Below are 13,922 nucleotides of genomic sequence, written 5' to 3'. Positions count from 1 at the left end.
CAGAGCTGGAGAGAGCAGGAGGCTTGAGTTGCCCCCGGCAATGGGGGAAGCTAAGCTTTCCATCTGCCCTGGCTGGCCCAGGCCTCCACTCGAGGCTACAAAGTTTCAATTATAGAAGATAAATAAATCCCAACAAAAATGGCTACAGGCACAGAGCGAGCAGGAGGCTTGGCTCCACTCAAGGCTACAAAGTTTCAATTATAGAAGATAAATAAATCCCAGATACCAGGACCTCCGCTTGGGTCACCGGGGTGTGTGGCCGGCCTGCAAACCACCACAGGCTACTCACCAGGCCACCTCATGCCCGAAGGGAACACCCACCCTGATCTGGGACACCCTTCAGGGCAAACCAGCTGGCCCCCACCCATGCACCAGGCCTCTATCCTATCTAATACAAGAGTAATATGCAGATTGACTTTCACTCCAACACACAAGATGGCTGCCCCCATGTGGACACAAGATGGCCACCACAAGATGGCCAGTAGGGGAGGGCAGTTGGGAGGGACCAGGCCTGCAAGGGAGGGCAGTTGGGGGCTATCAAGCCTGTAGGGGAGGGCAGTTAGGGGTGACCAGGCCGGCAGAGGAGGGAAGTTGGGGATGACCGGGCCTGCAGGGAAGGGCAGTTGGGGGGGACCCAGGCTGGGGGGCTGAGGATGGGTCTGGCTGCACTGTGCACCTGCCACCTCCCCAGCTGGGCTAAAAGGACTGGGACTCCAGCGGGGCTGAGGGGATTGGGCTTGGCCATCTTTGTGATGGCATGATGGTCAATTTGCATATTCCCTCTTTATTAGATAGGATCATTTGTGTCCTTGTAGATACAGCTGCAAATTTGGCATCATTTTGTTGTTGGTATTGTCCAGGGTATCAAAATAAAAAAATCACAGATCTGACTTTACTAACCTAATTAAGAGTTGCTTTTACCTAGTTATGTCATAAATACACATTATTTTAAATTGTATTTATTGCTTTATTTAGTTGTGGTGTAAATATGCATCTTAAAATTATATTTGTTCAAAAATAATATATATCTAAAGTTTCAAATGTGAACCCACTGAATATGCTTATTTTTACTTTTATTCTTTTTTTATAATCCAACTAGAGGCCCAGTGCATGAATTCTGCACAGATGGGGTCCTAAGGGGTGTTGGGGCAGCCTCTGTGGGGAGGGCTGGGACGCAATTGGCCCTCTGGGCAGGCAGTTGGGTGCCCTTGCTGGCCCGGGATCCAGATCCGTCTGCTGACATTCGTGCTGGTTGTCGGGAGCCACCTGGAGGCCGCTTTTATATTGTTTCTTCCTTGTGGAGTGTCTAGGGAGGGGAAGCAGCTGCCATGCCCGAGGCTGACTTCCAGGAGGGATTGTGCCAGTGGCTGTTGGGATCATGCCAGCTGTGCTGGTCCATTGGTGCCTGGCCCATTCTCTGGAGATTGGACCTGCAGGACTACTGAGGGAGGGAGTGGCCGCCGGCAGGCTGGTGGGCCGCCGGGATGGATCTCAGCTGAGCGGCACTCCCACTGTGGGAGTGCACTGACCACCAGGGGGCAGCTTCTACGTTGAGCGTCTGCCCCCTGGTGGTCAGTGCGCATCATAGCGACTGGTCGTTCTGATCATTCTGGTCGTCCCAGTCATTTGGTCACTTAGGCTTTTATATATATAGATGTGCTGATAGATACATTCCCTGTGACTACATTCTTCACCACATATAAGTAGTATATAGCTATGAATTATGAAATGATTAAAAAGCATAATGAAAGAACAGCACAACTGTTTTTTTATTTCTCACTCTTGAGGACTCATTGCAATATTTCCTGCCTCAAATTAAGTTTGAGGGCTTCTGAGAAGTATTCTTAGAATTCCAATCTTTTGGAAAGAATAATGATTCAATTAGAGTTTTATAATCAGGATGAATATTTTACAATAATGAGCTTATACGGTAAGATTTGCACTTACATTGCACTTAGATGTAGTATTTCATTTTAGCAAATTCCAAGAACCATTCATGACTTTATTATTGTACCTGATCTTTACAAGTTCTTTATCCAAGAACCTCTTCATTCTCAATTGAAATGGAGATGCCGTTTGATAAGTACAATGATAACCTGCACCATCTGAAAAACATGACAAGAGGAAGAATATCAGAACCATTTGAAAGTAAACCAGAAATCCCCATTTGTAATCTTAAGTAATCCACCTTAGAATTGATTCAGAAACCAGTCTTTCACAGGTGACCTGCAATTCCCTTGAAGTTTCACTGGAGAAATTGAGACTTTAGTAGCACATATGATATTAAGGCATTAGTATCCTTCCACAATAGAGGGAGGAACTAAGGTTATAGTTCTAATAATATGCTGCTAGCTAAAGATGGAAGCTAGCCAAGTTGCTGATAACTTCATTCATTCTAGAGGTAAGATACACTAGAAATAGCATTTCAAATGAATTATTCATTAGCGTGATTATAGGAAAAAAATATTTTGTAAGAAGATAACTTTAACCTTTTTTTGCCATTCTCACTTAAGGTATTCAATTTATCAACAATGTTAACTTGACCAATATTTATTGAACTGGACTGTGTTACGAGAGTGAAACCCATGGCACTGAATAGTAGTAGAAGGCAGGTTAGGCTGTATCTCACAGGAGCAGCACAGAATATGCTGGCTCTCCCAAGGAAGCTTTCAGTTGCCAGGCCAGAGAAGGCTTGGTGGCAGAGGTGAGTCTTACGCTGACTCTTAACAAATAGGTGAGATTTCAGTTGGTATAGATGAGAGTAATAAAACAGACAAAATGAATGCAAGGGGGCAATATGGGGGCGAGAAAATGAATATATTGTAGCAACTTCAGATCACTTATGCAAAAGGGAAGTATAAAAATAGGATGTTTTGAGTCAGCAGAGTCAGACATTTAGTTGTTGATGGTGGTGATAGTTTTTTTGGTGGGAGAGGGTGGATTTAAGTATAGTGAAGTTGGCCTCCTTTGATAGTCAAATCAAGTTGCACAGAGGAAAGCAGAAAGGAATGGTATGAAGAATTTAGCCTTGGTAATAAAAAAAACATCCTCCTTAGGGTTAGGAACCATTCCTTCTTCACTAAGAAAGAACATCTAAGGTTACAATAGCTATTGTGTGCTTCCTTACTTCCCCCTCCTCAACCTAAAGTATCTCAGCCTCTAGACCTATCTTTTCATGAATACATACATTCATTTCAGCATTTATTGAGCACCTACTATGTGCCAGGACCTGTGCTAGATGTGGTGTATACAAAGATCCATCAGCTATATCACTTTTGACATACCACTGCGCAAGCATGGTGCCTGGAACATGATTGATGCTCAATAAAAGTTTGCTGCTTTAAGGTAGAGATGAGGAAAAAATGAGAAAGCATTTTTAGCTACCTGTGAATTTCTCAGTAAAGTGGGATTGTTATTATCTGGTGAGAATGGGAAGGGTATGTAGTGAATTAGATGTGTGAGCAGAGAGACCTGAGTACCTGCTAAGGAAAGTGTGCTAAGGAATAAATGGGAGATCAATATCAAGATTGCAAAGCAGCAATGACAACCCTGGAGCAGGGTAGATTGATCTTGCAGTAGGCCATAGTACACACAGTGGTATGACTTTCTCCAAGAACACAATTTTAACAGAATTCTCAAGAGTGCAAGAAAAGGATCAGGGAAACACATAGGGGTAGACTGGCGATTGAAGGTGAGAACCGGCATGGCAGAAAGATGGGGTTTAATAAATGCAAAGTGGAGTTTCTCATTTTGCAAACAGCAAACCCTCTCTCCCCCAAATAACTGGGTGCTACATGACATTTACCCCATATTCTTAACCTATAAAAAATGGATTACTAAATTCCTGTCCTATTCTAACACCGCATTCCAACATGACTACTGAAATAGTTTTATCATTAATAAACCTGTTTTAGAATTGTTTGTATTAGAATGTCCACAGAAGGGTCCACTTATGATAAACTCCTGTCCTAAACTTTCATAAAACTACATAAAGGTAAAACGTAAGATGGTTATAAGTTAACATTAAATAAATAATAGTTACTTCTCCATTGTGCAATTCTGGAAATCCCATACTATAAACCCTATAAATTCTGTTTTTAAATAAATGGGAGACCCTTTCAGAGGACGACATTACATATATTCAAATTAAAGAACAGCCTCTTCTGATTTTGCCATCATCATGCTCATTTATGCTGTTTGTCTATTCAGAATTGACTTATCACATGTTTTTGCATATTTAAAACGACTATAAGAAAATATGGCAAAATGACATTAGTTTATTCAAGAATATGACTGAATACATCACAATGCTAAAACTCTATGACAGAGTTAGTAGCATTTATCTTAAATCAATTTTCTAACACCTAGATTTTCCTCACTTTAGATAGGTTCCTAGTCTTAAATGGGAAGAAGCTGACTACTCTGGTTATTCTCAGTTCCTCTACATAGTAGTCAGGAAAGTACCATTGAAGAGAGTAAGAACTGAAAAGCTCTTCAAGCGTATGGACTATCCTTTCCTTTGGGAACTCTAAATTTCTCTGGATAGGACTGATTTTACACCAGACACTCAGATACTCCTGTGACTAGACTCCATACAACCCAAGGATGGGTCTGTATCTGACTTATTTACATCAGGATTTCCATTGGTACCAAAGTGTCAGACACATATTGGTGTTGAGGAGGAAGGAAGCCAGGATGTCCAGAAGTAGTTACCTTCCATTGTAAGTAACGATTGTAGCATTCTCTTAGGCAGTATCTTGAAAGGGACAGGCCCTGGAAAAAACATCTGCACTTTAACAACTGTCTTAATAATAGCACATGTTATTAAACACCAAAGAACTTTTGGAACGACTCACATTAAAAAAATTTACAAAATTGCATTCAAATTATAGGTAATCTACATATGAAATCACTTGCAGTTAATGTGTTGCTTTAATAGGCATACATTTGTTCAGGTAAATTTTGGTATTTTCTCTGGCTTTGATTTAACTAACTCACATTTTAGAGAAAGTTGTTGTAAAACTGTATGTTAAATTTCAATAATTCTCTCTCTCTCTCTCTCTCTCTCTCTCTCTCTCTCTCTCTCTCTCTCTCTCTCTTAGGTAGATGCTGCTGCTGCCTGGGTATAAGGATAGGAGGTAAAAACAGATTAAAGGGTTTTGTTTATTGTAATAGTTCAAAGCAATAACAAAACAGATAATATAGTTTATTATCTTCAAAACACTTTCCAAGTGTTTGGGGACCCAATCTGTATTGACAAAAATAAATTAGATGAAATTGGCCTTAAAAAAAAAAAAAAAAGAGCTCTCCATATGAGAGTTCAAAAGATGAACTATATTACCCTTCAGTGATTGATAATAACAATAATTTACCTAACTACTTTGGTTTATAGTTTACAACATGCTTTCATATACTCTATCAATTGATTTGAACAATTTGTAAGTTAAGTCATGCAGCTAATACTAACTCATTGATTTTTTTTTTCTATTTCCTTGATCATTCAAGTAATTCACAGTCATTGTAGAAAAATTAAAATACAGGAAAATATACAGAACAAGATCACTCTAAACCAATCATAGATAATATTTTGGTAAATTTCCTTTCAGTCTTTTTTCTATAAAACTATTTCAGTATTTAACTTAACACTCTACAAGTGGTTCTCAACCTTTCTAATGCCGCGACCCTTTAATACAGTTCCTCATGTTGTGGTGACTCCCCAACCATAAAATTATTTTCGTTGCTACTTCATAACTGTAATTTTGCGACCCACAGGTTGAGAACCGCTAACAGGGTCGTCTAAGACCATCGGAAAACACAGATATTTACATCATGATTCATAACAGTAGCAAAATTACAGATCTTTGTTTTAAGATGTTTAGAGAAGTGGATTTGTAGCCTCTCTTTTAAATGGTGTTAAATCAAAATCAGGAAGTGAACTTTTCAGAACAGTAGAAAATGAGAGGTAGAGCCATTGTCAGGAACACCTGGGAACAGTCTGTGCTTTGCCCAACACCCTCTCCCTACCCTTATGAAACTGTAGCCATGCTGGTATGAAAATGTAGCCCTACTTGATTAGCAGGAATTTGGCTTTCTGAATTCTGGAGGATGTTACCTGTGGAGAGTGTCACAACCATTGCATGACCCATAAGGTAATCAAAAGTCCAAATAAACCTAGTAAAAGCAGTGATAGGCCTCTAGTTCTGACCAAGATAACTTACAGGGTCTAGATTTGTCCTCCCACTGGCAGGGGAGCGGGGGGAGCTGGGGAACGGGGATAAAGACAGCGAGAAGGAAAAAAACAAAAAAAGCAACTTTTGTTTCCAGGCATTGGACACAGGAAGCATAGGACTGTGATCCCTGAGAGAAAAGTAACAAATACACTGAGCCCTACAATTGCAGCACTTTATGGCCTACAGACAGTTTCCAGTCTGCAGTTCAAAAAGGTAGAAGGCAAATAAAGTCTGTTGAGGAGATGGTGATCACAGTTTGGGGAGGCAAAGCAGCTATAGTGTGTGGCATAGAGTATTGGGGAAAAGGGAGCTCTGCAGAGGAAGAACGTTCTGGAGATCTGCAGAGGGGCCCGCTTGAGTCTTTGGCTGAGCGTCGATCTGGATACATGTGAGAGGAAACTACCCAGGACCAGAAAGCAATAGGCAGAACAATTCCCAGTGCTCACACAGGGATGAAAATAGTTTGTGTTCTTACCAACAAGAGTGGAAAGCTCTTGCGATGCAAGGGGCGTTGATCAGAATACTCAGAATGGGTATTACCTCGGTTAGTTGTGGGTCTAAATGAGCCCTGGCCTAAGGCTGCTCGGGACATGCCAAGACAAAGCTTAAAAACAAGCCTCAAAAGCATTCAACTGATTACACATAACTTAACTGCATGCCAAAATAAAAACTTATTTAAATGAATACTTCACCCAGAAACCAATAGTGTAAAATTTATAATATCTGGCAATCCCCCAAATTAGAAAAATATGACTCATAACCATAAGAAAAATAATTCAGTAGAAACAGACTCAGAAATAAAATGGTGTAACTAACAGATAAGTTATTAAAATAGCTAACATAAATATACTCTTATGTTAAAAAAAATGAGGACCCATGTCCATGATGAGGACAGATATAGAAGATATAAATAAGATTCAAATGGAACCTTTAGTACATTACTAATATTGAAGTTCTCTAGGTGTCTTGGATCTGTGCTTTGAAGCTCTCATTATTTTTGAAAATTTCTCCTTCATCATCTCTTTGAATGTTTCTTCTGCCCCAATCTCTCTATTCTCCTTTAGGGATTCCAATTACATGTGTGTTAGACATTTGATGTTGTTCTATAGCTCCTGTATGCTCTATCTGCAGTCTTTTTAAAAAATATATATTTTATTGATTTTTTACAGAGAGGAAGGGAGAGGGATAGAGAGTTAGAAACATCGATGAGAGAGAAACACCGATCAGCTGCCTCCTGCACACCCCCTACTGGGGATGTGCCCGCAACCAAGGTACATGCCCTTGACTGGAATCGAACCTGGGACCCTTGAGTCTGTAGGCCAATGCTCTATCCACTGAGCCAAAACGGTCAGGGCAATCTGCAGTTTTAAGGCACTGGCCAAATTAGCTTCATCATGCCCCACTTAAGACACCACTGCCAGCTGAGCACCACCCTCTTCTCTGAGGGACTCCACAGAGATGTCCCTCTCAGCTCCCAAATTTTAATAATTCCAAATTCTTCCCTTAGTGCCCTCAGCCCTAGAGGGGTTAGCTGCTTCCTGAATTTGCTGACTCTGTGATATATTATTGTTCCTTGCTATCATTCAGTTAACAACTTACCTAATTAACAATTTTTATTTTTTTCTGTTAAAATAACAGTTACGGTTTCTGTCTCTTCATTAAATCTTGATTGATTAAAAATTTGGTACAGAGTCCCAATAAACAAATCCTTAAAGATGGAATTCTGAGATTGGTTTAATTGTCCTTGGACTCAATTATAGTACTGAGCTCTTTGTTAATAGAACATATAATGCTGTGATCTGTTGCATGACATGGCAACACAATTAGTCAATATTGCTTCAACCTACTTAATCATGGAAATTTTTGTGGGAAGAAGCTTTTTATAGGACTAGTATTTAGCAGAACAAACTGGAAAATGCTGGCTTAGCCACACTTCTCTGTTCAATATAATCTCCCTAAACACATAAATCATATTCAAATTACTGCTCATGTTGTACCAACATTAATTTTTTCTCATCATTTGAGCTTCAATCCTTGTTTTACCAGTGTTTAGATATTTTCCTTGACACAGAATCCAAACACCTCACAAAAGGAAATAATTGGTTGTATTGCTTTATACATCCCTCCAACATGATAATTGTCACATCCCATCTAATAAAAGAGTGATATGCAAATTGACCATCACTCCAACACACAAGACGGCCACCCCCATGTGGTCAAAGATGGCTGCCCCCATGTGGACACAAGATGGCTGCCACAAGATGGCCTGCAGGGGAGGGCAGTTGTGGGTGATCAGGCCAGCAGGGGAGGGCAATTGGGAGGGACCAGGCCTGCAGGGGAAGGCAGTTGGGGGGGACCAGGCCTGCAGGGGAGGGCAGTTGGGGAGGACCAGGCCTGCAGGGGAGGGCAGTTGGGGGGGACCAGGCCTGCAGGGGAGGGCAGTTGGGGAGGACCAGGCCTGAAGGGGAGGGCAGTTGGGGCCAACCAGGCCTGCAGGGTTAGACAGTTGGGGGGGACCCAGGCCTGCAGGGGAGGGCAGTTGGGGGGGAACAGGCCTGCAGGGGAAGACAGTTGGGGGGACCAGGCCTGCAGGGGAGGGCAGTTAGGGGCAATCAGGCTGGCAGGCAGAAGTGGTTAGGGGCAATCAGGCAGCCAGGCAGGTGAGCGGTTGGGAGCCAGCAGTCCTGGATTGTGAAAGGGATGTCTGACTGCCTGTTTAGGTGGGATCAGGCCTAAACAGGCAGTTGGACATCTCTCGAGGGGTCCCAGATTGGAGAGGGTGCAGGTTGGCCTGAGGAACACACCTCCCCCCATGCACAAATTTTGTGCACCAGGCCTCTAGTTATATCATAACTAGTGTCCCGGTGCATGGATTCATGCATGTTGAAAGGAAATTAATTAAAGAAAGATTCGTGTGGTAATTACGTTACTGCAAAAAATTACATGTCTAAATAGTATTTATAATATAATATTATAAAATTAAAATACAAAATATTTTAATATTGCTATTCACCCTTTCTCTATAATAGAAGCATCAGAGATGAAAGAAAATTAGTAAAATGTATATGAAAATAATATATAAATTAATTAATAAATGAACAATAACAACATGATATAATAACAACAAAAACATAATATAAAAACAACATTGATAAAAACAATGATTGATAAATTGATTAAACTTATTCTAATATATCCCTGTATACCACATTAAGAGTAAAAACACTTTCAGAGTGTTTGACTAATTTCCCTTGTGAGGAAGTATTTACAACTTTAACATCACATGTTCTTCAAACTCGAGAGAAAGCAACATGTAACTGACCATGTTTGAAAATGGGTTCAGGTAGGATTATTCATACCCTGTCTAGAATTTGTTCTTGTGATTTATTAATAGTCATTGCAAATGCTGGCATCACTGGAAACTGTTTTCAAATTAATTTAAATGAGAGGCCAGTTTATTTAAATGTGCGAGTCAACATTTATTTTTAAATTGCCAGTGCACATCATATGTACCGGCCGGTCAGTCGGTTGGACAGTCGGTCACTTAGCCATATATATATATATATATACTAGAGGCCCGGTGCACGAAATTCGTGCACGGAGGGGGGGTTGTCCCTCAGCCCAGCCTGTACCCTCTCCAATCTGGGACCCCTCGAGGGATGTCCGACTGCCAGGGATTGGGCCTAAACAGGCAGTCGGACATCCCTCTCACAATCCAGGACTGCTGGCTCCCAACTGCTTGCCTGCCTGCCTTCCTGATTGCCCCTAACTGCTTCTGCCTGCCAGCCTGATCACCCCCTAACCATTCCGCTGCCAGCCTGTTTGCCCCCAACTTCCCTCTTCTGCCGGCCTGGTCACTCCTAACTGCCCTCTCCTTCAGGGTTGATCACCTCTCAACTGCCCTCCCTTGCAGGCCTGGTCCCTCTCAACTGCCCTCCCTTGCAGGCCGGGTGCCTCCCAACTGCCCTCTCCTGCTGGCCATCTGTGGTGGCCATCTTGTGTCCACATGGGGGCAGGATCTTTGACCACATGGGGGCAGCTATATTGTGTGTTGCAGTGATGATCAATCTGCATATTACTCTTTTATTAGATAGGATAGAGGCCTGGTACAGGGGTGGGGGCCAGCTGGTTTGCCCTGAAGGGCATCCCGGATCAGGTGGGGGTTCCCTTGGGGTGTGGGGCGGCCTGAGCGAGGGGCCTGTGGTAGTTTTCAGGCCGGCCACGCCCCCTGGCAACCCAAGCAGAGGCCCTGGTATCTGGAATTTATTTTCCTTCTATAATTGAAACTTTGTAGCCTGGAGCAGGGCCAAGCCTGGGGCTCCCTCCGAGGCCCCCGTAGCCATTTGTGTTGGGGTTATAATTGAAACTTTGTTGCCTTAAGTGGGTGAGCCCGGTCAGGGTGTGCGGAAAGCTTTGCTTCCCCTGTTGCCAGCGGCAACCCTGGCCTGCTCTCTCAAGCTCCATTCTGCCGCCATTTGTTTGAATTTGTTTACCTTCTATAATTGAAACTTTGTAGCTTGAGTGGAGGCTTAGGCCTGGCAAGGGCAGGTGGAAAGCTTGGCTTCCTCTGTTACCTAGGAAACCTTGCTCTCTGTGGCTGTAGCCATCTTGGTTTGGGTTAATTTGCATACTTGCTCTGATTGGATGGTGGGCGTGGCTTGCGGGCGTGGCTTGTGGGTGTGTCGGAGGTATGGTCAATTTGCATATTTGTCTATTATTAGATAGGATATTGTTTGTTTACATATATGCCTAGCTCACTAGAATTGGAGCTCTCTGAGATTCTTTGTCCAATTCATCTTTGTACCTCCAATGCTGATCAGACTGGCATAGAGTAAGTATAACTAATTTGTATGCATATCATTCATTATAATCGTTACTAGTGGCCCTGTGCAGGGGGTTCCCTCAGCCCAGCCTGCACCTTCTCCAATCGGGGACCCCTTGGGGGATGTCCAACTGCCAGTTTAGGCCCGATCCCACAGAGAGCATTAACACAAATAGCTAATGAATAGTGAGATATTTAGATTTGCTGCATAGAGGTCCACAGGGATCGGGCCTAAACCAGCAGTTGGACATGCCTCTCACAATCTGGGACCACTGGCTCCTAACCACTCACCTGCCTGCCTGCCTGATCGCCCCTAACCTCTCTGCCTGCCTGCCTGATTGCCCCTAACTGCCTCTGCCTCAGCCCGCACCACCATGGCTTTGTCTAGAAGGAAGTCGGATATCCAGAAGATGGCAGGTCGACCCAGTCTAATTAACATATTACCCTTCTATTAGTATAGATGGAAGCCAGCTATATTTATTCACTAAGAAAAATGTGACCAGTTTTAATTTGGTATTCCAGAAGAGGAAAAACAGACATGCTTTATTATTTATAGCATCCTTACTATGTATTACAATTTCCCCTCAAGAGTAGAAACATGTTGTTGTTTTTTCTGTTTTACAAATCTGTTCACCTTAGATAGGCAAATAAGTTTAGCTCAACAAGCATATACTGAGAAATTACTCTGCCAGAAATTGCTAAGCCTTAAGTATACAAACATGATACATATAAATGTCCATAGTTAATGGGGAGACAGATTTGTAATCAAATAAATTTCAGTATCAATGTGATAAGTACAATAATGAAAGTATATATGAGTTGTAGAAGTAGTTTAGCAGAAAAGATAAAATCTTTATGAGAAGGAATATGAAGAAAGACTTCCGAGGAATAGGAGTTTTCCAAGCAGACAAAAGGCAAGGATATAAGTTTAAAAACATTCAGGCAAAAAATAGTAAATCTTTGAAGTAAAAACAGTTTCAGGAGTATTAAGCACCAGATGGTTTATGGTAGAAAATGAGGCTGGAAATTTAGGCAAAGGCTAAATCATGAGAAGAGCCTTAGTTGCCATTCTAAGGAACTTGGACTTACCCAACAGGTGACAAGGAGCCAGAGAAGGCAAATAACATTTATTTTTTGTTTTCTGCATTAGGAAAAATTTGTACTACCATAAATTGAACAAAAATCTTTTGAGCACATTTAATATCTCAGACATTATGCTAGACACTGGAGTGTCTAGTAGAGTTGTACTTTTAAAAAAAATCTTCACCCAAAGATATGTTTTTATTGATTTTAGAGAGAGAAGGAGAGGGAGAGTAAGAGAGAGAAACATCGATGTGAGAGAGAAACATTGATTGGTTGCCTCTTGCACGTGCCCCAACCAGGGCAACCTGGGTATGTGTCCTGACCAGGAATCAAACCCACAACTTTCAGTGTATCTGACCACACTCCAACCAGCTTAGCCACACTGGCTAGAGCTATAAGTTGTGCTTTTAAATCTCTTCATAAAGGACATTTTTATTGATAAGGTAGATAGCCTACATTTCAACTATTGTTTCTATCCTCTCAATAGCAAAAATTTGCAGGATAGTATTTCTAACTCTTGCAAATGCCAAGATCAATGAACACTTTGAATCACTTCTGCCAAGCAGATTTTTCAGTAACTCACTTTATAAACTGTAGTCTTCTAAAAAGGCAAATTATTTCCTTTCTAAATTTTACAGCTTTCATTATGTTTTTGCTATATATTACTATCTATATTACTATATTCAATGAAATCTACATCTTTTCAGTCTACAAACTCTTGTTTAAAATAAATAGAAGAAAATTTATTTTTTTCCAAACTGGAGTTAACAGGCATCAGGAAGGAGTCAGTAGTCCCTAGAAAGAAGAACTGTTGCATAAAAGAGTTAAATTCCAAGTATTATCTATGTTAAGTATTATTAATGCTAAGATATAAGTGGAAGCACAGAATTACTTTGTGCATCTGTTAGCAAGATGTGTCCTAAGGTATCAGAAAGCCTAAGAGAGCTAGTAAGGGTGTTATGCTTAGCGTAAAACTGGAGGTAATTAAGCATGTGTGGTATGATTTGATAGATTATTTTGGGGATCTGGGAATGCTCAAAAATATTTCCACATAAATTAATGGTAATTGCATCTTGGCTTTGCGCTATTTCGGCTTATGAAAGGTTTGATAAGAAAGCTCTACTGTTGGATATTGGGGAGACCTGTATATAAATCAAATTTCTGTCAATTAATTCTATATTAGGAGTTCAAGGAAACAAGAAAAATTTGAAATTTCAAAAAGAGTGATGGCACATGAAGAAATAAGCAGTACCTGATTTATTAAAGATTGTATTCTTGTATTATACAAAACATGTTCCAAATGTGTTTCATACCAGTATCCTAAATATTTTGGGGAAAACACACACACACACAAAAAGCCCCCACAAACCATCTTCATATCTAGATTAAAATGAATGACCTGAACTGGTTGTTAATTTGTTATATAATAAAAACGTCTAATTAACCCATTACAATTATTTTCTTCTTAACAAGAGAGCCACAGGCAAAGAAAATATGCTAACGTCCCAAAGAATCATGCCTTTCCGTTAGATAGGGGGACGAGTGGCTTGAATGAGAAGGTTGCTCAATATGGGATTATATATTGTGAAATCTTTTTCTGGATATCTCTAGATGTAGGCTGGATTGTAAATTGTATAGCTTGCTGTGAACAAGGGAACAGAAAAGATTTCTCAAGACCCTGTCAAGCCTGGCAATCTTTAGAAATGAAAGACTAATTAAGAGGCTCCCTAGGGACAGGTCAAAGGAATTTTTTTTATCCCTACTGCCCTTATCCCAGTTCCTTGATG

The sequence above is a fragment of the Eptesicus fuscus genome, chromosome 5 (genome assembly GCF_027574615.1).
Source record: "Eptesicus fuscus isolate TK198812 chromosome 5, DD_ASM_mEF_20220401, whole genome shotgun sequence".
In the NCBI taxonomy this organism is placed as follows: domain Eukaryota; kingdom Metazoa; phylum Chordata; class Mammalia; order Chiroptera; family Vespertilionidae; genus Eptesicus; species Eptesicus fuscus.
The sequence above is the reverse complement of the archived record's forward strand: the minus strand, read 5'-3'. Positions refer to the sequence as shown.